Source organism: Lissotriton vulgaris, chromosome 10 (genome assembly GCF_964263255.1).
Source record: "Lissotriton vulgaris chromosome 10, aLisVul1.2, whole genome shotgun sequence".
NCBI lineage: Eukaryota > Metazoa > Chordata > Amphibia > Caudata > Salamandridae > Lissotriton > Lissotriton vulgaris.
In genome coordinates, this window is record NC_141698.1 from 92,678,868 (window position 1) to 92,704,759 (window position 25,892).

Consider the following 25,892-nt stretch of genomic DNA (forward strand, 5'->3'; position numbering starts at 1 on the left):
TTAAAACAGAAGACTGAAACTCACTTGTTTAGTGCTGTGATAGATGCAAAACACTGTCCACATTAATGGGAGTATTAGACAAATAGAAATGATTTAAAGATTGCCGCACATTTCTTTGCCCATCACCTTTTCATAAGAGGACAACTTTCAGTAAAGACAAAAAACAGTTCTCCTTCCACAGTCCTTCATCTATGTCAATCGCCAACAAAGTTTTCAGGATGCTCCGTTTTTTGATATTATGGGACAGATTTACAAGCCCCTTATGCCTCTTTTACGCCGCCGTTGCATCACTTTTGTGACGCAGCGGCGGCGCAAAATATGCGCCAGGGTGCAGGGTATTTACAACGTGACGCATCTGGGAGATGAGTCATGTTGTAAAGCCCTGCGCCATAAGGAGGCGTTCCGGCGCAGGGGGGGGGGGCGTTCCGGCGCAGGAACGCCTCCTAAAAGTGGCTGAGTGAAATCTACAAGATTTACTCAGTCACTTTTAGGCCAATGCTGCGTCAAAACCCTGCGCCTGCTTGAAGCAGGCGTAAGGATTGACGCAGCATTAGACAGATAGGGCCCCCCAGAGCATTGCTGGAGCTGCGTCGCACTTGCGATGCAACTCCAGCAATACGCCACTTTTACGGCACAGATGCTTCAGGCATCTGTGCTGTTTTTGCCCCATGGTGCGCCGCATTATAAATGCGGCGCACCATGGGTGGGGGAGCTGCGGCGCACAATAACTGGCGCATCCCATGGGATGCGCCAATTAATGTAAATCTGCCCCTCAGTGCTTAGACTTTGAGTCCTACAGTGGCATAATTGATGTGAATGCCTTGTTAAATTTGATGTAATGGCTTAAGGGACAGATGTACGACAGTATTTAGCATGCGCAAACGGGTTTGCAACCCGTTTGTGCATGCTAAAAACCTGTGGCCAATGTCCAAACACTATTTTGCGAGTCGCAAATAAATTGTGACTCGCAAAATAGTGTTTAGCGAAGGGGCGTTCCCTTCCTAATAGTGACCGCAAAGCCATGTACCAATGTTTTGCAAACGCAATTGCGGTCGCAAAATCCTCGCAAATTACCACCCTCATCAAGAGGGTGGTAATGCAGTCGCAAATGGGAAGGGGTCCCCAGGGGACCCCTTCCCCTTTGTGACTGGCTCAAAAATATTTTTAAGGGCAGGCAGTGTTCCCAGGGACCACTACCTGCCCTTAAAAAATTAAACGAAAACGTTTCATTTTTTGGTTTTTAAATGCATTCCGTTTTCCTTTGAGAAAAACGGGTTGCATTAAAAAAAAAAAAAAACCTGCTTTATTGAAAAGCAGTCCCAGACTCAGAGGTCTGCTGAGCCCAGCAGGCCACCATCCCTGAGAGGGCCAGCTATCCCCAATAGGGTCGCAAACACAACTTGCGAGTGTAATATTCATGGCCTCGCATTTTGCGACCCCATTGGGAATCGCTGACAGAGTCTCTGACACTGTTGTACATTTGCTTTTGTGACTCGCAATTTTTCGCAATTTGCAAGTTGCAAAATCAAATGGTCGTACATCTGGCCCTAAGACTCTATTGCCAGGGTACAAGTGTACCTGGGATTGATCCAGACATGGATGACGGAGAATTACCTTAAGATCAATGGACCTATGACTGAGGTTCTGATCCTTGGCAATGATACTTACTGCAGGTTTATCAGCATTGGGTTACCCATCTTGTAGCTTTACCAGTTCTATTCTTAAATCAAAATATCTGGGGATTCTGTGTGATCATGAACTCTCCTTCCTAGCCAAAGTATAGAAGGTTGGGTCGGTCGGATTGCTGCAGCTTAAAATCCTTCCTCCTCTACCATCTTCAATGCATATCTCTTTGTTGGCTGCCTGTGCCTTTCCCACTTGCACAAATGCAATGCAAATTATCTTAGACTCCCTGTATTTATAATCAATAAATTGCAGAGACTGCATAATATGGAAGTCAAGCTAGTGCGCTGCCTGCATAGACATGTCCATGTGGCAGCTGCCCATCAACCCCTGCCTTGGTTGCCTGGAACCATTGGATAAGGTATAAAGCAGATGTATCGTTCATCAGCCTTTTCCCAAGACAGGCCCTGCCTTTCTATTGGACATACTGGTTCAGTACATCTCTGATAGGTCAAGATTGGGTACCCATCTTGTGGCATGGTATAGGTGGCAGAGCTCTCAGAGTACTGGCACCCCAGCTCTGGCTAATGCAATACTAAATATGGTGAAAAACCAATATATTTTGGTAATGTCTGCCTGATTTTTTTTATATCTTATAGCACCAAGGACTTATCAGTAGAAGGAGTACTTATTAAATAAATGAATAAATAAATACATTTTTGAAATGTTTAACACAGACATCATTTTAGGAATATTTTAGCCACGTAATGAGAAAGATAGAAAAGCAGTCTCTTGTGTCAAGCTTTACAGAATCTTACCCAGCAACATTTCGAAGGTGATAACAACCACTGACTAATATCTTAATCTGTAGCACATTTCCTTAAACAGTCTCCTTGCAAAATATTTGGGCTAGTATATTTTTTTTATAAAGGATTGTGGATTATTGTGGACACGCTTAGCCAAAATTAAGCAGAAGAAAATGACAAAAGGCACAATTTGACCACTTATGATAACACAGAGTTATTATTGTTTTTTTTCTTGCAGATTTATATAGTGCAAACACTACCCGAAAATATTGAAGCACTTTACATGAGCACCAGTTACGTTACACAAGGACACATTCATTTCTCGGTAGCCACGGGGAGATTAAGTGATTTGCGCCGAATCACAGGATGTTGAGCCGACGCCGAGGCTCGAACCTGATTTGATTGATTTGATTTGATTTATGGTTTGTAAAGCGCCCAAATCACCCCGTGAGCGGTCTCTCCACGCTAGGACTTTGCTTTCGTCGGCCAGGGAAGGGACCTATTGAAACAGTGAAGTTTTAAGAAGCCTCCGGAATTGCAGGTGGTTCCCCAACTCCAAATTCAGCAGCTCTGGCCGTAAGGCCACAACCTCTCCCCATGTTAACATGCTTGTCATCACTGGGCCGATGTTATGTCCTCAACAGCATCCAATTTGCTGCTAAGGGGCTAGGGAAGGTCAATGATTGAAAACTAAAGAATGCAAATGGAAAGGGGCGACCACTCGGTCCCCCCGAACGTATGGTAGGGGGCCCGGATACCCCCGGGAAACCATTTTGGGCGGGGGGAGTGTCACGGCTGGTATGCCCGAAGTGGCGTAGCCGGGGCGCGCCTTTTCCCGCCCAGGAGGGGTTGTCCTAGACACCTACACCGTTGGCCACGCCCAGTAGGCGTACCGGAGGAGGGTACACGCCCTCCCGAAGAGGAATAAAGAGAGCAGGAATCCGAAGAAGCATCCTCTTGTTCCGGTGCTTGGAAGCTGCACCCACTCGTTGCACGTGAGCCCTCGACGGAACAAAGAGCAATTTTGAGAACTGGTAATTTTTGTGTTTCTCTTTCAGTGACTTCGAGCCTAAGGGTCCGGGACCGTGTCGAGCAGCGGGGATCGAATATCCGTTAACAATGCCTGGCAAGAAGGCGGGAAAGAAGTCCGGGACTGATCAGATGCTTCGCATGCTGATAAAAGATATGGCGAGTATGAAGAAGCAGATGGCAGCGATGAACAATACGGGTAAACCGAAGAAGGTTATAGGCCCGGCATTGCCGGGAGTTGTCCCCGCGGGGAGGGGTAAAAGGGTCAGGAATAGGACGGCAGGGGAGGAGGTCCCGGTTCCCGAGTTACCCCCGGCAAGCCCGGTCATCCCAGTCGAGGCCCCGGTACCGATCCCAGACGCGGGTCAACCGATTCCGGTTGTTGTTACGCCCGCCAGCGAGGAGGACATGCCTCCGGAATTAGCCGCCCAGTTGGCTGCATGGCTGGGCAGAAAAACAGGGGGTGCTACGGCACCGGGAGACACGGCCGAAGAGGCCAAGTTACTAATGCAGCAGTTGCGGCAGTCGCGAGAGGCCGCGAAGGCGAATCTCCCTCTTGTCCCCCCACAGGTGACCTCGGAAGGACCGGCAGCTGGTGTCGAAAAAACAGCGGGAACAGCAATGGAGCCGGGTAAGCAGGCATTGCCAATGGCGAGGGAGGGATCTTTGCCCTCTAGACGGGAGAAGGTGGTCCAACATATACCGTTGGCCACGAAAGAATTAATATGGGCTGATAAGTATGTGAATATGTTTTCTCTGCTGACTGACCATCGCGAGATGGAGTATGTTAAGACACAGAAAGAATTGTGGCACCCGAGTGTATGGCGAGCCAAAATGGCGGGATTCTGGGTTGATGAGACAATCTCAAATTGGGCCAAGGCCTTTGCGATGTTTACTGCAATTATTGAAGAACGTAGGCCCGAGGTTTTGCCCGAATTGGCCTGCTATCAGGCACGAATAATGGATTTTTATGACACGTATGAGGGCAATGAGTGGATGGGTTACGATATGAAGTTTCGTAAGGCCAAGGAGTACGATTCATCTCTGACGTGGGATTGTCTCGACTCGATCTCTTGGCAGAAGCAGCTCCTGCCGGGCGCAACAAAGTCGTCCTCGCTTGGCGGGAATAGGTCGGGGCCTTCACGCCATCAGCCTGCGGCGCCCTTTCGAGCGGGCCCCGCTGGCGACCACCAACCAAGGAATGGTGGGAATGGGGGTAAGAAAGGGGTCTGTTGGAATTTTAACAGGGGCAATTGCACAAGGCCACAAGGGACATGTAAGTTCAGACATGTGTGTGCAGGTTGCGGAAATTCTTCACACCCCGAGAGTTCGTGCAGATCCAAGAATGGCGATACGGGGAGTAGAGGAGGGGCCAAACAGGTCTGAGGGGGACCATTGTGTACCGCTACCTACCCCCGTGGATATCATGGCAATGATCCCCTGGCTAAACGAATACCCTGATCATGTCTCCGCTGGGGTGTTGAGAAACGGCTTCTTATATGGTTTCCACATCCCGGCGGGGGATTTTCATGGGGAACCACTTTGTAGTAACCAACTGTCGGCTCAGCATAATCCAGCGGTGGTTGAGAGGAAGATTGCAAAGGAGGTTGCCCTTTGCCGGGTTGCTGGCCCATATAGGCACCCGCCAGTAATCAATTTCATCTGTTCCCCGTTGGGAGTAGTTCCCAAGAAGGACCCGGGGGAATTTAGGCTGATCCATAACTTGTCAGCTCCGAGGGGTCTTTCGGTGAACGATGCGATTGACCCGGGAGTTTGTTCGGTGCGGTACGCATCCTTCGATGATGCCGTCGCCATGTTGAATCGCCTGGGGCCCGGAGCGCTGATGGCGAAGTCAGATATCGAGTCAGCGTTCCGGTTGCTCCCGGTACACCCACGGGATCAGCGTCTGTTAGGCTTTGTGTTCCAGGGCCATTACTACATGGATAGATGTATGCCAATGGGTTGCTCCATCTCTTGTGCTTATTTTGAGAAATTCAGTTGTTTTCTGGAATGGGCGTTCACCAAAGCCACTGGCCATACCCAGGTTATGCATTACCTGGATGATTTTTTGTTCTTGGGAGCAGCCGGCGACACAAAATGTGCGCAGGCGTTACAGGAATTTTGCACTCTCATGAAGGGATTCGGGGTGCCATTGGCACCAGGTAAGACGGTTGGACCATCTACTTCACTCGAGTTTCTGGGAATTGAGCTCGATTCTGTGGAGGGATGTTTCCGTTTGCCAGTGGGGAAAGTAACGAAATTCAGGGCTTCCCTGGAACTGTGCATTAGCAAAGAGAAAGTTACTCTCCATCAGTTACAACAAGCGGTGGGCCAGCTTAACTTTGCCCTAAGAGTGATACCAATGGCCCGCCCCTTTTCCCGCTCTATTGCACAAGCCATGGTTGGTCTCAAGGAAGGACACCACCGCACGAGACTGTCGGCAGAGGTTCGCCAGGATATGCGCATCTGGTTGGCATTCCTGGCGGACTTCAACGGTCGAGTGATGTGGAACAAGCCGCCAGCGTCTTCGGACGAGCTGGGTTTGTGGACCGACTCGGCGGGGAGCGTGGGATTTGGCGCCATCTTTGGTACTCGATGGTCGGCGCAGACATGGCCGACGTGGTGGCACACCAGCGGTCTCACGGGTAACATTGGGTTTCTCGAGTTGTTCCCCATTTTTGTGGCTCTGAAGGCATGGCCGGATGAGTTCAGAGATCGCTCTGTGGTGTTTTGGTCCGATAATATGACTGTAGTTGAATGTATAAATAATCAGGCAGCACGCTGCAAGTGGATATTAAGATTACTGAAGGAAATCGTACTACTTTGCATGAGACTGAACGTACAATTCAGGGCGAAGCATGTGCCAGGTGTACTGAACCAGGCGGCTGATGCACTCTCTCGTTCACACATGCAGGCTTTCAGGGGTTATCTACCTTCCGCGGACCTAGCGGCGGCACCATTTCCCGAAGCACTCTGGCTACTCGGTGCCCCGGATTACAAGACCTCGTGGCAGCAAGCTTAGCCCCCAGGACAAGGAAGGCATACGAAGGAGCGTTTCGTTCCTATTGTGCATTTTTGGGTCCGGCAGGGGGGGACAATTGGGGTCAGGAGGATTATGTCCTGAAGTTTCTAGTAGCACTGCACAGTGAAGGCCGATCAGCGGCAACGGCCAATAGGCACCGGGCCGCCATTTCATTCATGGCGCAGGCGCATGGCATCAAGGACCCGACATCGTCCTTTTTGGTAAAGAAAGCCCTTCGTGGTTGGCAACGCCTGGAGGGTCGTAGAGTGGACGAGAGGCGCCCGATTGGGTTAGAAAGGCTGTCCCTGCTGATGTCGATACTCCCCACGACATGTTCCTCCCAGTTCGAGGCAGTGCTGTTCCGGGCCGCTTTCGCATTAGCGTTCCATGGGGCTATGCGGGTGAGCGAGCTGGTTGCAAGAAATAAGAAAGATTTGGAGGGAGGTCTGTGTCGGGATCACATTCTGATTAAGGGTGATTCAATGGTGGTCACAATAATCAGGTCCAAGACCGACCAGAGTGCTATGGGAGACAGTATTGTTGTCCAGCGCATGCGAGGGTCCCCCATGTGCCCAGTGAAGTGCGTTGAGGAATATTTGGCGCGAAGGGCGGATACATGGGGGGGAAGCCTGCTGAGACACATCGACACCGCTCCACTGACGAGGTTTCAGTTTCAGAGGGTGCTAACAATGGCAATCGCAGCGGCGGGCTTGGACCCGGGCGATTTCGGGACCCATTCCTTTAGGATAGGGGCTGCTACAGAAGCTACAGCCAGGGGTCAGAGTGTTGAGAAGGTGAAACAACTGGGACGATGGTCCTCGAACTGTTATAAAAGGTATGTGCGGTTGCACATGTTGTGAAGTCAATTTCATGCACTCACGCTTCTTGTCTTCTGTTTGGTTTACAGTTTCGCAAGCATGCTATGCGGGGCGGACTGTGCAGTCGACCCGGCACCTGGGGACCAGCGGTCAGAGATCACCGGCTGAGGAAAGAATGGTGTGGGTCGTGGGCCACTCATACGTGAGGCGGGCCGGGGACGTATTCAAAGCAGGTGACGTGACTCACGCAGCTGGGGAATACGGGTACAGGGTGACCTTCCACGGAAGGGGCGGGCTCTGTATTGACCAGTTTCAATGTTTTGTCGAGGAACTGTTAGGGCGGCAGAGGTCACCGCCGTCTGTAATCATAGTACACCTGGGGGGCAATGACTTGGTGACACTCGGTCGGCGAATACTACTCGAGCGAGTTCTATCTACTGTTAGCTGGCTGGCGAGAAGGATCCCGGGGTGCCCGATAGCATGGTCCCACATGATTCCCAGGAAGGTGTGGCGGGGGGGCCTCTCTGTGTCAGCACTGAACCATTCAGTGAAAAAGGTCAATAACAAACTTGATAGGTTGTTTCGCTCGGCGCAGTTGCACTGTATTCCGCATGGATGTATTCGAGGGGATCACATGTATCTCGACGATGGGGTCCATTTGTCCCGGGAGGGGAATGTCTTACTCATAGGAGACTTCATAGCATGGTTAACGGGTTTGTAAAAGCATGACCTTTAGTAGGAGTTTGTGGGGGGGCCGGATAGCCGGTCAACTATCCGGCCTGTGGCGGTAAGGTCATGATCGGTGAGCAGTAATTTCAAGGTCCCTAGAGGGGGGGCGCCACCCACTATGGATGGGAGCGCCTGGGGGGAGGCGGCCATTGGCCCCTCACACGGGGAGGCGGCACCCACTAAGTATGGGTCGCCTAAGGGAAGACGGACATAGGCCCCTTCCAGGGGAGGAGGCGGCTAGATGCCCCTCCTACGAATTTCATGGGGCCCGGATATCCGCGACGGCGGATGTGATAGACAGTGTGGGGTGGGAGGGGGGTCCACGCTACCTTCTACAGACACCTCACACGAGTCCTCGGACGGCCTTTAAGATGGCGTCGAGTTAAAATAGGGGCCCCCCGCAAGACAAGGGAAATTGGAGTTGGCACAGAGGTACAGTCCTCTGCGCGGCCGCCCTCACACCGTGAGGGGGAGAGTTCTGGTAGTAGGGATCTGACACCGGTTGCGACCTTGCCGTTGGCCCGTAATGCTAGGATGTACAATTTTAATTTAGAAAGTATGCATTTGCAGGATGTTAGACTCGGCTAGGAAAACCTTTGTACTAGAGATTTGTTAAGGTTAGCCAAAGAACATGTCTTCATCGAAATGTAATAAAGGAAAATTGTACATGATATGAAACTGTTATTTTCAATGTTTTAATTTTGTTTCATATTTTAATAAATACGGCCGGGAGGGTAACTCCCTCCCGCCTTCCAAAAGCTCAGAACTGCGTCCGTCTTCCCATCCTTGGGGATTGTGTTGGGAGGGGGTGACAGGCATCCCGGCCATATGGAAAGGGGCAACCACTCGGTCCCCCCGAACGTATGGTAGGGGGCCCGGATCCCCCCGGGAAACCATTTTGGGCGGGGGGCGTGTCACGGCTGGTATGCCCGAAGTGGCGTAGCCGGGGCGCGCCTTTTCCCGCCCAGGAGGGGTTGTCCTAGACACCTACACCGTTGGCCACGCCCAGTAGGCGTACCGGAGGAGGGTACACGCCCTCCCGAAGAGGAATAAAGAGAGCAGGAATCCGAAGAAGCATCCTCTTGTTCCGGTGCTTGGAAGCTGCACCCACTCGTTGCACGTGAGCCCTCGACGGAACAAAGAGCAATTTTGACCCACCCACCAGCCCCTTATGGCAACGTTAGTACTGCAATAAAGTGATTTGCTTTGATAACATCTTTTTCCATTGTGTAGCGGTTAATAACTCGGCAATGTTAGTACTGCAATAAAGTGATTTGCTTGATAACATCTTATTACCTTGGTTTAGCGGATTACAACGGTCTAAGTTTAACGATTAATGATGTGATGAATGTCTAGTAGTAGAGACAAATATTGCAATGTACAGTCTAATTTTCTCCCTTAGTAGGTAAACAAATGTCGTATTTATTTTTTGGTCGGGCGGTAAGGTCATGATCGGTGAGCAGTAATTTCAAGGTCCCTAGAGGGGGGGCGCCACCCACTATGGATGGGAGCGCCCGGGGGGAGGCGGCCATTGGCCCCTCACACGGGGAGGCGGCACCCACTAAGTATGGGTCGCCTAAGGGAAGACGGCCATAGGCCCCTTCCAGGGGAGGAGGCGGCTAGATGCCCCTCCTACGAATTTCCCGGGGCCCGGATATCCGCGACGGCGGATGTGATAGACAGTGTGGGGTGGGAGGGGGGTCCACGCTACCTTCTACAGACACCTCACACGAGTCCTCGGACGGCCTTTAAGATGGCGTCGAGTTAAAATAGGGGGCCCCCGCAAGACAAGGGAAATTGGAGTTGGCACAGAGGTACAGTCCTCTGCGCGGCCGCCCTCACACTGTGAGGGGGAGAGTTCTGGTAGTAGGGATCTGACACCGGTTGCGACCTTGCCGTTGGCCCGTAATGCTAGGATGTACAATTTTAATTTAGAAAGTATGCATTTGCAGGATGTTAGACTCGGCTAGGAAAACCTTTGTACTAGAGATTTGTTAAGGTTAGCCAAAGAACATGTCTTCATCGAAATGTAATAAAGGAAAATTGTACATTATATGAAACTGTTATTTTTAATGTTTTAATTTTGTTTCATATTTTAATAAATACGGCCGGGAGGGTAACTCCCTCCCGCCTTCCAAAAGCTCAGAACTGCGTCCGTCTTCCCATCCTTGGGGATTGTGTTGGGAGGGGGTGACAGGCATCCCGGCCATACAAGGCCTGTTTACATTCTTTCCCTCTCACAGCTTTGATGACTTCTGAGACCAGTGGTAGAAAGGGCAGTACCAGGGGGTGAAGGTTGTGGAAAATTACAATTTATGCATTTCGTTTGGGGAGTTCTAGGTAGTATGTATCACATGCCAACCCTTCTGCCTTACCATAGCACTAGCTGCAGATCAGCATGCATCAGCTTGTTTTCATTAGCATAGCTACACAGCCCCTGTGGTGCGTTTGCTTGCATGCACTAACACCCTGTATGTTTCTAAAATGTATAAGTGACAGAATAGATTGGCAAGCATTTGCCTCACTTTCTGTCTCACTGTAAGTGTTCAGTATTTCCCTAGTGCTCTCACCTTGAGTTCAGTTCTACATTTCTCTCGTTAGTTTTGTGATACAAATACTCCTCCATACACATATGTTTGTGAATTTTATTTTAAGTTTAAGTTTTGTGACCATTTTTTAAAGTTTAAGTTTAAGTCTACTATTTGGCCCTTATGAGTTTGGCAGTCCAATAGACCACCAAACCCATGGTGGCAGTGCGGCTACCACTACACGGGTGGTCCAACCGCCCTATTACAAGTAGGGTAGTTGTACCACCACAGCACAGCTGCTGCGGCCAGGTATCTGTGATCCTTGGCATGCTTGCTGCAGTCTGAAGCCACAAATATGCTGGTGGTGCCACTGCGGCAGAGTCAAGCATATTAGGAGTTTCCTCACCGCCACAATTGTCTTCGCCAGGGGATACATGCAGGGGGCACATATTGTGCCCCCCTGTATGCATGAATCACTAGTTCCTGCAGGGCATGGACTTAACAGTCCATGCCCAATGGAACTGCCTTTGACTTTCCCATTGCAGTGCCATTTTCATAGGTACTGCAGTGGGACTGCTAAAGAACCACCCACCAGAGACTGAAAAAGTCAGAATCTGGCGGCAGTTTCTTATGGCTTTGGCAGTCTTGGATTGTGGCGGTGGTGTGGCAGCCCCGCTCCAAGACCGCCAAAGTCATAATAAGGCCCTTACAGCCAGATTCATGAAGCCGAAATCGGCTCGCAAAGGGCTAGATTCTGAGAATCTGGCCCTTTGCGAGCGCTATTTTTGCATTTGGGATTCATCATCCCAAATGCAAAAATCGCAATTCTAAAAATCGCTAAATTGCGAATAATTGCATTTAAGGAATCTCAATTTGAGATTCCTTAAATGCAATTCATGAACCATTTAAAAATTGCGAATTCGCAATCTGGGGCCGCTATTTACTGCGAAGTGTAACTACGTGGTAAATAGCGAAAACTTAGAAAAATGGACTTTAGTGCATTTTTCTAAGTTGTATGTTACACACACACATGTCCTTTGGACATGTGTGTGCGCAACACCTGTGTACATTACCATTTCAGGGGTGCCAGGGTGTCCTTTGGACACCCTGGCACCCTTGAAATCGCATCCTTATTTGCGAATCGCTAATTGCTAATCGCATATAAGGAATTACTCGCCATTCATTCCTATGGGCCTTTAGGCCCATAGGAATGAATGGGGAGTCATTCCTTATTTGCGATTAGCAATTAGCGATTCGCAAATAAGGAAGCTGTAGAAATCGCAATAAATATTGCAATTTCTACATGAATCCCGTTTTGCGAGTCTTTAATAGCGATTCCTTAATAATCGCTATTAAAGACTCGCAAAACATGACAATGATGCAATCTGGGGGTTAGACTTTTCTGAGAGATTTGACACATGAATTATAACGTTTTTGTGAATATCCCAGAAGAAAGAATGGACATAGGTAGAATCTTCATCAAATAGTTCACATCATCCCTGTAAAACGTAACCAAACTAATTAAGCTGATTAACCTTTTCAATAGCCAATTAGACCTTCATCAAAGTATTCTTCAAAGCTCAATGTTATCACTCCCCATGCAATATTTACATGCATACCCGAGCTCATACCCTTGGTCAATCAGAGGGCAACCTTCTATGCAGATGATACACAACTTTACTCAAAAATATATTCTTCCAAATATCTTTAGAATCTCTATGAAATCCTGACTGTTTTAGACAACAACCCTCCATCTGCAACTCAACACAATACAAACAGAATTCTTCAAAATCACACCAATAACACCATCTCAATACAAACCTGGCTCAAACAAAAGCCTATTGTCAACACTTCTCCAGTTCTGGCTTCATCAGGGACACACTTCAACCTACAATGCCACATACTTGATATTACAAATGAGCTGAACTCAAACTCAGGCTTCTGAGAGAACTAAAAAATGTATCCCAGATGAGGACTTCAGATGGCTGGTCCAGGCATTAGACCTCTCTAGACTGGACTACAGACTCATGGGGATCCCGAAAATGCATCTTGTCCTCTCAAAGCAATGTTTTGAACAGGTCTGGGCTCTGATCTAGAAAAACTGACCATGTATTCCCCACCCTGAACATGTTGAGCTGTCTCCCATTTGAGCCAAGAACCACAATCAAGCTTTCGTGCATCACACAGAGCGCAATCCATGAGGGCACTTCAAGATTTCTAGTGAATAAATGCAAAATCTCAGACAACCAATGATGCCTGAAAAGGCTCACAGACTGTCCTGGAAATTCAGAAAATTACAATTTTAAATTGATGAAAAAGTCTTTTTTGGGCAACGCCCCCAAACTTTGGATCTCAAACCTACCTGAAATCAGGACAATTTGTTCTAACAAATTATCAAATGGAAACTGAAAAATCCAATGTTTGAGCAGCATCTCCCTTTTGCACAACCATAGTACCGAGAGGCCCTCTCAGCGGCACCCCTAAACTGAGTGAAAGGCAGCTCTATAGTCCCTGGTCTTTTCTTAACTCAATGCTCTCATCCTTCTATCGATCTCCACCTCCCATTTTTGATCCTGAACCCTAACATTCTATTGTCCTCCTTGATTGTCCAATGTGGCAAATATACGCCCTAAGTCAACATGTTATGCACATTACTCTTAAATGACTTTGTGTTTGTTACTATTGTTCTTTTGATGTAAAGCACTCTGACTTCCTCTGGGTGTAGTCACTGCTACAGAAAACTGTTAAACAATTAAATAAATATGAAAAATAAAGTTGCCTGAATTCGCAAACTACATCAATTTTCTATATGCGTGTCTAGACTTTTGTGCACCCCTGCCTGGAAAAGGTCAAAATAATTTCTCATTTATTTATTCACAATGTATTATTGCTTCCTTATACTTATTCTTTTGATGTATTTCCATTGGAAAATTCAATTAAAAAAATGTAACTCAAAAAAAAGTTCAAACTTTGCCTGCTAAGTTAGGAACTCTTGCCACAATGAAGAAGTTCAACATTTTCCAAGTTCACCAAATTCACAGCTGAATCTGCTTGATGCTGCTGTCTGGCAGGTTTCTTGCTGCAGAATCACTCATGTTACGGTCAACTCAGAGTCACGGGGTCCCAGAGTCACTTGGGTGGCCCAGGGTTAGGTGAAAGCAGAGGCGAGTCTGGGAGCCATATGGAGCAATTCAGGACTTGTGGTCAAGTATGTAGACTTGCAGTACCGCCCTGGAGACTGCTACCAGGTGTCTGCAGCCCACCCATGGCTTTAGGAGCCCTTTCCTGAAGCAGGAGTGGTTTGCAACTCTGGAAAATGGCACACTTTGCAAAGATTGCAAAACCTTTTGTAAACATTTACAAGTTGAGTGTCACTCGTTTCACCATGTCTCAGTCATACCCAAACCAAAAATCATCTAAAACGGAAGGACATTGAGGACACAATAGAATAATAAATTAATAAATTGTATAAGCCTACATAAAGCCCATCACCCACTCCCCATGAATGTATTTCATCAGTGGGTTTCAACAGCATTGTCAAAATATCAAAATTGTACCATTGCTGATAATGAATGTTGAGGGTAGAATCATCTATCCTCCAGGCTGAGCGGAAAATCAACTGTGAAACACCAGGTTTCTTATCTCAGTTCATGTGTTTTATTATCTTCATTAGAATGTTTCAAATGTTCGATTTAACACGACATTGTGCGAAGGATTTTCCTTGCATACATAATTGCATTCTTATGTAGCCAAATAGTTGAAAATTAATTCGACTTCATTACACCCAATGCATTTCAGGTCATATGAATTTGACCCTTCATCAGGGGTCTGCAAACAAGAAACAGACATGACCAAGTTAATCACTCCATTTAAATATATGAGTATCTGCATAAATCATGGTAAACTTGCTGCAACATGCACTCTAAAAATGCCAACCGGTTACCAAAGTCAAACGGAAATGTATCAGAGAAAGAAAGTTGATAGAAGAAAATGTGCAGCAAAACGAAAGAGATTACACGCCACCAGATAAAAGTAACGGCTCGGTGCATCGTTAATTAACCAGACGCCGTGAGCGAAAGAGTCCGCTTATCTCATACCAGTGACTAAATGACTGCCAAATAAATGAAAAAGAACTGCCAGATACACGAAAAAGAAATACACAAACGGGTCCACACTTACGGAAAAACGGACGCCGCCACATCTCAGAGAGTTCAATCACATAACCACCATGTTACAACAGTGGAGATCATAGGCAGATTTTACATAATGTGATCGCGACCGTGACCAATCACGACGCGAGACTCCCCACCATGTACCAAGAGTATACGAGCTTCAAAATAAGGAAGCGCGCAGCGCACCGCATTGTAAATGAATGGTAAACAGTAGTGTAATATGGGCACACGTTCTTAACTTAACGAGCAGCAATATATATAATAAACCATACATTGTACAGTGCAATATGAATGAACAAAATAAGTGCAAATGAAATATACATTGGAAAATTGAAATATGCATTGGAAAATTAAAAAATGAAAAGAAGGGGAATGTGCACTTAGCAATGTTATAGGGACCAGAGTTGTTCAGAAGTCAATGCTGGAAGGTTCTTGAATTATAAAAAACACGAATGTTCAATCCGATCATTCAACCCCATGGGATGGGTGGAATTCAATTTTTTTATCCAGTGAAATTCAGCTCTTAGTCTTTGTTTGACCGGATCCAGGTCAGGGCGTTGCGAAATAGTCTCGAGAACCATAAATTTTAATTGTGAAATTTGGTGACCTGCTTCTTTCCAGTGGTATGCTAAAGAAGATTTTGTGTTCTCAAGTCTAATATTGCTCTTATGTTCCGTGATGCGGACTTTGATTTTACGTTCCGTTTGTCCGACATATATTTTGCCACATGGGCATTTGATGAAATAAATGCAATTGGAAGTGTCACAAGTACTAGAGTGATGCAAATCTATAGGATAACCTTTAGTAGGATGCATAAAAGTTTTTCCAATCATCACATTGTTACAGTGGATACAATTCAAACATTTTAACATCCCTTTCCATGTTTTTTTCTCCTTTTTGGGTGTATTGAGTAGCTCTTTGAGGTTCTTTGATCTTTGAAATGCAAAAGTGATTTTGTCACAAAATAAATTGTTCAGATCAGGTTCAGTTTGAATCAAATGAAAATGTTTGTTGACAATACGTTTAATTTTGTTCGAATCAGTGGAATATTTCATGACGCAGACTGTTTTCTGCTCTGATTGTCTAACTTTAGGTGCCAGTAACATGTCTCTCTTCGTTTTTTCCACTTTTTCCAAAGCAGTTTGCAAAATGTCCAAAGGATAACCTCTCTGGACATACTTCACTGTTTGTTGTTTGAGTGAGATGTGTAGATCGTCTTCACTTGACGTAATTCTTTTCAGTCTAATGTATTGTGAAGTCGGAAGGTGTTTTATTAAAGAATCCGGATGAAAACTTTGAAATAAAAGGCTCGTGTTTCTGTCAGTGGGTTTATGAAAAACTTTGGTGCTGATATCCTCATTGACAAGTATTATTTGTACATCCAGAAATGCTATGGATTCTTTAGAGATGGTGTGTGTGAACTTGATCCTTTCGTTATGGGAATTCAGGGTCTCAATATTTTCTTCTAGTTGTTCTCTTGATCCTCGCCAAATTAAAAAAATATTGTCAATGAAACGTTTAAACATGATTTTATTTGAACATAATACCTGTGTTTTATCAACATTTAGTCGGTAGCCCGACACATCTCCAAACTGACCAGTTATGTTAACTACCTCCCTCATAGCTAGCTCTGGATCTTTTGTAATGACAGCTAAATCATCCGCATAAGCGAGAATTTTAGTATGAAACCCATTTGATATTACTGGTTTAATAATCGCACTGTTCATTAATTGTGTAAATAAAGGATCTATGTAGAGCGCGAACAAGATTGGAGAGCATGGGCAGCCCTGTCTCGTACCCCTTGTTATATTGATCCTATCTGATCTTTCCCCCATTGATTGAATTCTTGCCGTAGGTGATGAATACATAGCCTGAATGGCTTGACAAAATCTAGGGCCAAATCCCCTTGCCTCCATAATCTTCCATAGAAAACTCCATCTAACGCGATCAAATGCCTTCTCTGCATCGAGGAGGATCATTGCGACCTCCTCCCCCCTAGCAGCACCGATGTCAAATAAGGTGATAGCTCTCCTAATATGGTTTGTGGTTCCTCTTCCTGGGATAAACCCATGCTGCCAGGAGGAAACCAAGGACGCAATGATCCTTCCCATACGAGTGGACATGATTTTGGCATATAGCTTGTTATCACTGTTAATCAATGATATTGGTCTGTAGGAGCCCGGGTTGGTCTTTGGTTTCCCTTTTTTGTGAAAAATTACTATATTGGTTTCTTTCCAAGACTCAGGTATTATTCCGGTATTCATAACACCATTGAATAGATCTAAGAGCAATGGTGTTGTTTCCTCCCTTAGACTTTTATATAGCTCTACCGGTATAGCATCTGGGCCCGCCGCCTTTCCGCTTGCAAGATCTTGCAGAGCTTCCAATACCTCAGACAATGTAATATCTTGTTCCAGTAATTCGATCTGGCCTGATTTTAGCTTACTACCCATGTCTAACCAGCTTATATTTGGGGGCCCTCCAACCGCTTCCTCCTGATATAATATTTGATAAAATTTCCTAAACCCCTCCAAAATTTCACCAAGTTTGTCGTATATTTGGCCCTGATATTCAATTTGTGTCACAATGTTCTTACTTGCAACCTGCCTGATTCGCAAGGCAAGAGCTCTACCTGCTTGCTCACCAGTTTCATAAAGGCATGATCTCTGTGCCTGATAATTTGCTGCCGCCTTTCTTGCTAATTGTTTCTGGATCTCAGCTTTTAAGGAGTTTACTTTATGTAGGCTCTCAACAGATTGATCACCTGTAATTATATCTTGTCTATGTTGTGTCTCTGCCTCACTCAATTTTCCCATCAATGCTTCCCTTTCCCTATTAACCTTTTTCCATACGTTGGTGGTATAGCTTATAGTCTCTCCTCTTATTCCTGCCTTGAAGCTATCCCACACCACTCCCCTTGATGCACTATACCTATTAGCGTCAAAAAAGGACTGGGACCATATTTTCATATGAGTGATGTAGTCGACATCCGCTAATAATTTTTTTTCAAATGTCCAAGGTCTAGGAACATTGTATGGTCTATTGATGACCATATTTAAGACTAGGGGGTTGTGATCTGACATGATTTTGGGAAGCTTGTTTATTTGAACGCTTTTAAGTAAGGTAGTCGAGATCATGAAATAATCCAATTTCGAATATTTGTTAAAAGGATGTGAAAAATAAGTAAACCCTGGATCTCCGGTCAGTAAATTTCCCCAGACATCGTCTAAGCCATGTGACTGCACCATTGACGTGATTGCTCTAAACACCCTTGGCTTCCTGCCTATGTATGCACTACCATCCGTAAAATTCGCAGAGATGTTGAAATCTCCACATAGTACTATGGGGGTATGCCAATCAATTAATTCATTTTCAATGTGACTAAAAACTTGTGGCTCGTCTGTGTTGGATCCATATATTGTACAAATAGTGAAACCTAAGTTCATTTCGCAAATTGCCCATCTTCCTAGTGGGTCCGCATTACACCTTTTGGCCCCCCCTAACCCCACTTTGCCAATTATGGCCACACCTCTTATCATAGAAGTCTGGGATGTACATGACAGCAATTCATAGCCTTTAAAATTCAACCAGTGTTTTTTGCTCCAAGGTAAGTGGGTCTCTTGTAGACATATTAAATCTAAGTTTATCATATTTAAATATTGTTCAAGCTTCCCCCTCTTTTTCCAATCATTTAATCCTCCTATGTTAAGAGATCCAATCCTTAGTTTAGGCATACCTAATTTTTAAATACTTCCATAACATCAACCTGTCCGGATAACTGATGCATACACAATATACATAATAAGAACCCATCCTTTGTTTCAAATTTCCTCCTTCATTCGAAATCCCTTTAGCAGTACGAACTCTCTTCAGTTTTTTATTTTCTCCCCCCAGATCCACACCACCCAACCCCCTTTCCCCCTCTCCCTTCCCCCCCTCTTGCCACCCCCCCTCCTGCCACCCTTTGAGGCAACCTGGGTTTAGACTCACCCAGCTGTTGATGGCCGTGTGTTCCACACGCCTGGACCTACCACCTGGCCTGATACTATATAATCATACTGAGTGTCAACCTTATATCAAATAATAATAGTTAATCGTTTGTCGGCACTAAATGTCTTCTTCTATTCAGTTACCATTGTTTTGTTTCATTCTTGCTTCAACCTCCTTAAGATAGACCTCCGCCTGAATCTCACTTGTGAAGCTCCTCGTTGTGCCTTTATATGTTATTTTTAATCGTGCCGGATTTTGCAGATAGACCGTTGCTCCTAGCTTTTCGAAAGGGGCAAACAGCTGTCGCATTCGCCATCGTCTTTCTACTGTTGCGTGTGCAAAATCTGGTCTTACAAAAAACTTAAAGCCCCTATATTCTCTTTGAGCCGTTGGCCTGGCCAAGTCATATAAAGTGTCACGTACCAAAAAGTTTCCGAAGTTGACTAGGAAAGCTCTCGGATATTTTGGAGAATTCTCTGACCGTTTTGGTAATGTTAGTGGAAAGCGATGTGCTCGGCATACTTCTTTATCCATTTCCCAGGAGTTGAGTTCCGGGAACGAAGATTTTAGTAAATTGATCATGAAGTTTCTTGGATCACTCCCTTCCGAGCCCTCGGGAATCCCAAGAAATCGAAGATTATTCCTTCTTGTTCTATTTTCTTGGTCTTCAACCTTTGTCATTAAGTCTTTGATTATTCCCTCGTGCTCCTTTGCTTGGAGTTGTAATCTGCCAATGTCTGATTCCAGGTTTTCTGCACGAACTTCTACCGAGCACATTCTATCAGAGATTTCCTGACATGTATTTCCAACTTTATTGATAGCTCCTTCCAATTTTTGAATAGCGACATGGTTTCTTTGGCTATCTTTCTTTACATCTTGATGAAAATTTTTAATTGATTCGAAGACTTCACTCAGTGTAGGTTCTCTATGCTTCAGCTGCTCATCATCATCCGGGTTGTCAAAGCTATTCTTATTTCTTTCAGATTCAGCGTTTGTTTTACGATGAGGACTTTTGCGTGAGAGTTTGGTTCTCACTGTTGTTTGTTCTGGATTACTCCCAGGATCTGTCGTTTCATCCTGAATTATATTTGGGTGCCTTTTATGTTTACTTCTTTTTCTCCCCATTTTCTTTGTTGGTATATAATCATATAGTAGAGCATTTTTAGATCCGATTTCTGTCGGTAAAAGTACTTTTTTGTCCAGCTCCTCCTGTCTGGGATTCTCGCCAAGATCAGTCTCTTCACTGGATTTGCTGGATTCACTGGAGATTGATATTCCTGTCTCATAGATCTCTGATTCAGAGCCATCTGAAACTTCTGCTGAAGCGTACCCCTTCGTAGCTCGGTTTATATTCGAGACTTCTACTGAAGTGCTGCCTTTCAGTAGTGGATTGATATTTGAGTCTGCGTCTATATTAGGGCCAGATCCGCCATCTTTCCCCATATTTTCGTGTTCTAGATGTTCTACTGGGACTAAAACCTCAGCTGCAGCAGTTATGGTCCTATTTTGTAATCCTTGTTGATCCATTGTGATTGGTACAGTTTCATTATGAGGGCCATTCTGCTGTCTTTCTTTAATTGCGGGGCTGAATATATTTGAAATTCTGGGTTGGGAACCTGTTGAGTGCCCAGTTATATTAGCCGCAGCTTTTAAATTTTTGATCGTCTGTAGTCTTTTGGCCTTTTTCTCCAATAGGTCAAGATTCTCTCTACTTGCCAATTCCTTTTCCTTTTCTACTTCTTTTACTCTCTGTTTTTCCTTGGCTTTCTTTTTTGATTTCTCAGCTTCCTTATTCCGTTTCTGTTCAATCTGTCCATTCTCGATGTTGCTATCTCTTCCATCAGACTTGATAGCTCTTATTTTGCCATTGTCATTATTTTCGTCGTTATTTTCCATCGCTTTGTAGCCCCTGGTTTCGGGTCGTCTTTGTGTTTCTTTTATCTTCTGAGATCCTTGTAAATTAAGGATCTCTTTGGTATTTCCTCTGTCCCTGTCATCTGAGTTCTCTTCCCTTTCATGATTTTCTTGAATTTCCAGTTTTTCTTGATCAGCCTCACCTCCTTGAGCCTGGGCCTGGGCCTTTGCCTTAGCTTTTGTATCGGTTGTTGTATCATTCTTTATCCCAGTCTGATTCTGTTTTTGAGTTTGAGTTTCATCTTGAGAAATAAAGTCACTGGTTTTATCATTATTTTTATCTTTATCTTTTTCCATGTCTTTCTCCATGATTGTGTTCAAAGTTTTATGGTAATTTCCGTTATATTTACTAACAGTACTCCGTTACCTCTGGGCCCGAGCCCTCCGCCTTTAAATCTTGTAGTTGATTTAAGTAAACTTGGGAATCCAGCATACGCTCTTTTTCCCCAAAGAATCTTAATGTCTAGACCTGTATTTTTCCCCAATTGTAGGTCTGAATAGAACAGCTGAAAGTTTTGGCCAACCACCAGAGAGCCCATACGTGGTTCAACTCCTTTTGCTCCTTTCACTCCTGGTATGTTATTACTGTTGTATTGTATATATTTATTTTTGGCTCTCTCTTTTTTTTTTTCTTGAATTTCCTTACTTTCCCTTATTTTCCCGTTTTTTGTTCCATTATTATTTTGTCCAATATTTTTTCCAATTTCCAGTTTTCTGCCCCTTTAGTATTATACTATACTGTGCAGTGTTCTGTGCTCCTTTTTTTTTTCTCTGTTATTCTTGGCCCCCGGGGCATTCTGGGCATTCTGGGCTAGAGGCGTCGTCTCCTTGACAACGACGCGATCTCCTGCCTTTTTATCCCCCGCTGTCGTGTCTGCAGATGACGGATGATGTCAGTCAGCAGCAGCAGCTGCAAGCGGTGAGCTGAGCGGAGCGGAGCACGGGAGTCGGCGGGGAGGCAGAGAGGCAGAGAACGCTGACCACGAAGAAGAAGCAAGCCTCACTGCAGATCACTGCAGATCGAAATGAAAGGGGGAGAGCAAATCAACGCTGAGCGGAAGAGCAGGTAGGAATCCCTTGTGTCATTTGTTCTCCTTTTCTCACTATTTCTCTCTCCCAGCTTCACATCACATCCCAGCTTCACATCGCTTCCTCGCTCCTCGCTCTTCACGTTTCCATTATGAAGCCATGCGTAGCAAGCAAACTCTGCTAGCGTTACGGCACCGAGGCAGTAAGTCCAGGGATCCAGGGGTAGCCAGGGGTAGCCGGTAAATTGTAGCCGATAGTTAGAAAGTTAGAAAGTTAGAAAATGTTACCGCACAAGCCGCATGTTCGCGTCTTTATTTTCCTTACGTGGCAAGCCTCAACTTCTTCCCTGCTACGGAGCAAAAAGTCTATTGCACAAAGCTCATGCTGCAACAGTTACAACCGCCATCAAACATGATAGAAAAGCATCGCAAAAAGCAGCGGTGCCAGCTTACATTTCACTTTTCTTGCCGTGCCTATAGTCCTCCTGCTGGCAAACACTGAGCGTAATCACCATCTGAAGATTCTTAGGGTCCGGCAATTGAACCTAGAGTTGACGGTAGAAGACTAAAGACTAAAGACTAAAATTTGAGGTTGACAACCAGAATACTACTATATTAGGCATTTTCCAAGGTCCCAGGTCTCGGGAGCAGGCTCTGCAGCGACCTCTCACACGGACGCCATCTTGCCCAAGTACCGACGAGACACTTTGGACTATAAGCTCAAAGAAGTGTACACTTGGGCGGAAATTTATAACCAGAAAAAATGGCAACCACAGCAACAAACTAAAAAACCTGGTACAGCATCTTCGCAAGAAAGCGTTGTTTCTGATTCTGACATCGCACAATCCAGACCACCAGTCAGTATGATCACCAAACAAACGGGCAAACCTTCTACTAGTCAAATTCCTTCACAGCAACCGTCTTTTTTAGACATAAGTCCGGCAGCAAATGCCCCTCCAAAAACAAGCAAAGAACAAGAAGAGCAAAAAGAAACAGAAGATGAGGTAGCCAAAAGGACACGGAGCCAAATGCAGAAAACAACTTTGGGGCTCATTAGGATGGCGGACGGAAGTGCCTCCGCAGCCCCGGAGCATGCGGAACATGCCTATTCTCCGTCCGCCCGTCGCGGACACTCCGTCCGCCAAATCAGGATAGGAAATATGGGCCAAAATCCGTCCGCGGCGGTAGATCACGGTCCGCCGCACTACCACACCCAACCACGCGGCGGACGTAACCTATCCAGAGACTCCGCCGTACGGACTGACGTCTAGGACCGTCCTCCAAATCAAGATGGCGGAAAATACACATAAAAGCGCTGCAGAAAAACAACCTGCCTGAACACTGCGGATGCCCCACAGCGACCATACCCACCACGAGCCGCTCGCCGACATGGACCCTGCACTACACGCTTACCCGATACTCTTCGCGATCCACCACGTCCTAGTCTTGGCCCACCATCGAGGACAACGCAGGTAGGCTACAAACCATTCGCTGTCTGGAGAGGAGTACCTGCAAGGGCCGTGACGTAGGGAGGGGGAGTGACATGTGCCGGAAACCATAGATTCGTGTGGAGGGCAGCGCCTTCAAGGGTCGTGACCTAGGTAGGGGGGAGTGACATGTATCTGAACCCACTGCCTTGAAGTAAATACAAATACACACCACCATCACACACGCAAGAATGACTCCGACAACCCACGACACATGGTTGTCAATTTTATTTACACATAATCGGAGTAACATCACAGTCTAGGCTCGAGCATGGGCAGTGTGGACACCAGAGCAGGTACATCAGAGGGCATACATTAGTATGAGAACAGCAACAGGGCAGTGTGGACACCAGAGCAGGTACATCAGAGGGCATACATTAGTATGAGAACAGCAACAGGGCAGTGTGGACACCAGAGCAGGTACATCAGAGGGCATACATCAGTATGAGAACAGCAACAGGGCAGTGTGGACACCAGAGCAGGTACATCAGAGGGCATACATCAGTATGAGAATAGCAACAGGGCAGTGTGGACACCAGAGCAGGTACATCAGAGGGCATACATCAGTATGAGAACAGCAACAGGGCAGTGTGGACACCAGAGCAGGTACATCAGAGGCAGCACATGAGAGGGGCTAGGTGCATCAACAGTCCATGGCATCAAACAGCTACATCAGAGGCAGCACATGAGAGGGGCTAGGTGCACAAACAGTGCATGGCAAGGCACAGGCACATCAGAGGCAGTACATCAGAGGGGCTAGGTGCACAAACAGTGCATGGCAAGGCATAGGTCCAGCAGAGGCAGCACATGAGAGGGGCTAGGTGCATCAACAGTCCATGGCAAGGCACAGGTCCATCAAAGGCAGCACATGAGAGGGGCTAGGTGCATCAACAGTCCATGGCATCGAACAGCTACATCAGAGGCAGCACATGAGAGGGGCCAGGTGCATCAACAGTCCATGGCATCGAACAGCTACATCAGAGGCAGCACATGAGAGGGGCCAGGTGCATCAACAGTCCATGGCATCGAACAGCTACATCAGAGGCAGCACATGAGAGGGGCTAGGTGCATCAACAGTCCATGGCATCGAACAGCTACATCAGAGGCAGCACATGAGAGGGGCTAGGTGCACAAACAGTGCATGGCAAGGCACAGGTCCAGCAGAGGCAGTACATCAGAGGGGCTAGGTGCACAAACAGTGCATGGCAAGGCATAGGTCCAGCAGAGGCAGCACATGAGAGGGGCTAGGTAAATCAACACTCCATGGCAAAGCACAGGTCCATCAGAGGCAGCACATGAGAGGGGCTAGGTGCATCAACAGTCCATGGCAACGAACAGCTACATCAGAGGCAGCACATGAGAGGGGCCAGGTGCATCAACAGTCCATGGCATCGAACAGCTACATCAGAGGCAGCACATGAGAGGGGCTAGGTGCATCAACAGTCCATGGCATCGAACAGCTACATCAGAGGCAGCACATGAGAGGGGCTAGGTGCACAAACAGTGCATGGCAAGGCACAGGCACATCAGAGGCAGTACATCAGAGGGCATACAGCAGTATCTGAACAGCAACAGGGCAGTGTGGACACCAGAGCAGGTACATCAGATGCAGTACATCGGAGGGCATACATCAGTATGAGAATAGCAACAGGGCAGTGTGGACACCAGAGCAGGTACATCAGAGGCAGTACATCAGAGGGCATACAACAGTATCTGAACAGCAACAGGGCAGTGTGGACACCAGAGCAGGTACATCAGAGGCAGTACATCGGAGGGCATACATCAGTATGAGAATAGCAACAGGGCAGTGTGGACACCAGAGCAGGTACATCAGAGGGCATACATTAGTATCAGAACACCAACAGGGCAGTGTGGACACCAGAGCAGGTACATCAGAGGCAGTACATCAGAGGGCATACAGCAGTATCTGAACAGCAACAGGGCAGTGTGGACACCAGAGCAGGTACATCAGAGGCAGTACATCAGAGGGCATACATCAGTATGAGAACAGCAACAGGGCAGTGTGGACACCAGAGCCGGTACATCAGAGGCAGCACATGAGAGGGGCCAGGTGCAACAACACTCCATGGCATCGAACAGCTACATCAGAGGCAGCACATGAGAGGGGCTAGGTGCACAAACAGTGCATGGCAAGGCACAGGTCCAGCAGAGGCAGTACATCAGAGGGGCTAGGTGCACAAACAGTGCATGGCAAGGCACAGGCACATCAGAGGCAGTACATCAGAGGGCATACAGCAGTATCTGAACAGCAACAGGGCAGTGTGGACACCAGAGCAGGTACATCAGAGGCAGTACATCAGAGGGCATACATCAGTATGAGAATAGCAACAGGGCAGTGTGGACACCAGAGCAGGTACATCAGAGGCAGTACATCAGAGGGCATACAACAGTATCTGAACAGCAACAGGGCAGTGTGGACACCAGAGCAGGTACATCAGAGGGCATACATCAGTATGAGAATAGCAACAGGGCAGTGTGGACACCAGAGCAGGTACTTCAGAGGGCATACAACAGCAACTTACATCACACTATCAGGTGGATTGCGTGAAGTACCCGCATCGGACAGACTGGCAGCACCAGAAACCGGAGTGTGACACACAGCCACAGATGTAGTGACTGACACGTGAGCCACAGACCCAGATACACTGCCAGCACCTGATACAGGAGTGTGAGACACAGCCACAGACCGAGTGACTGACACATGGCCCATAGACCCAGATACACT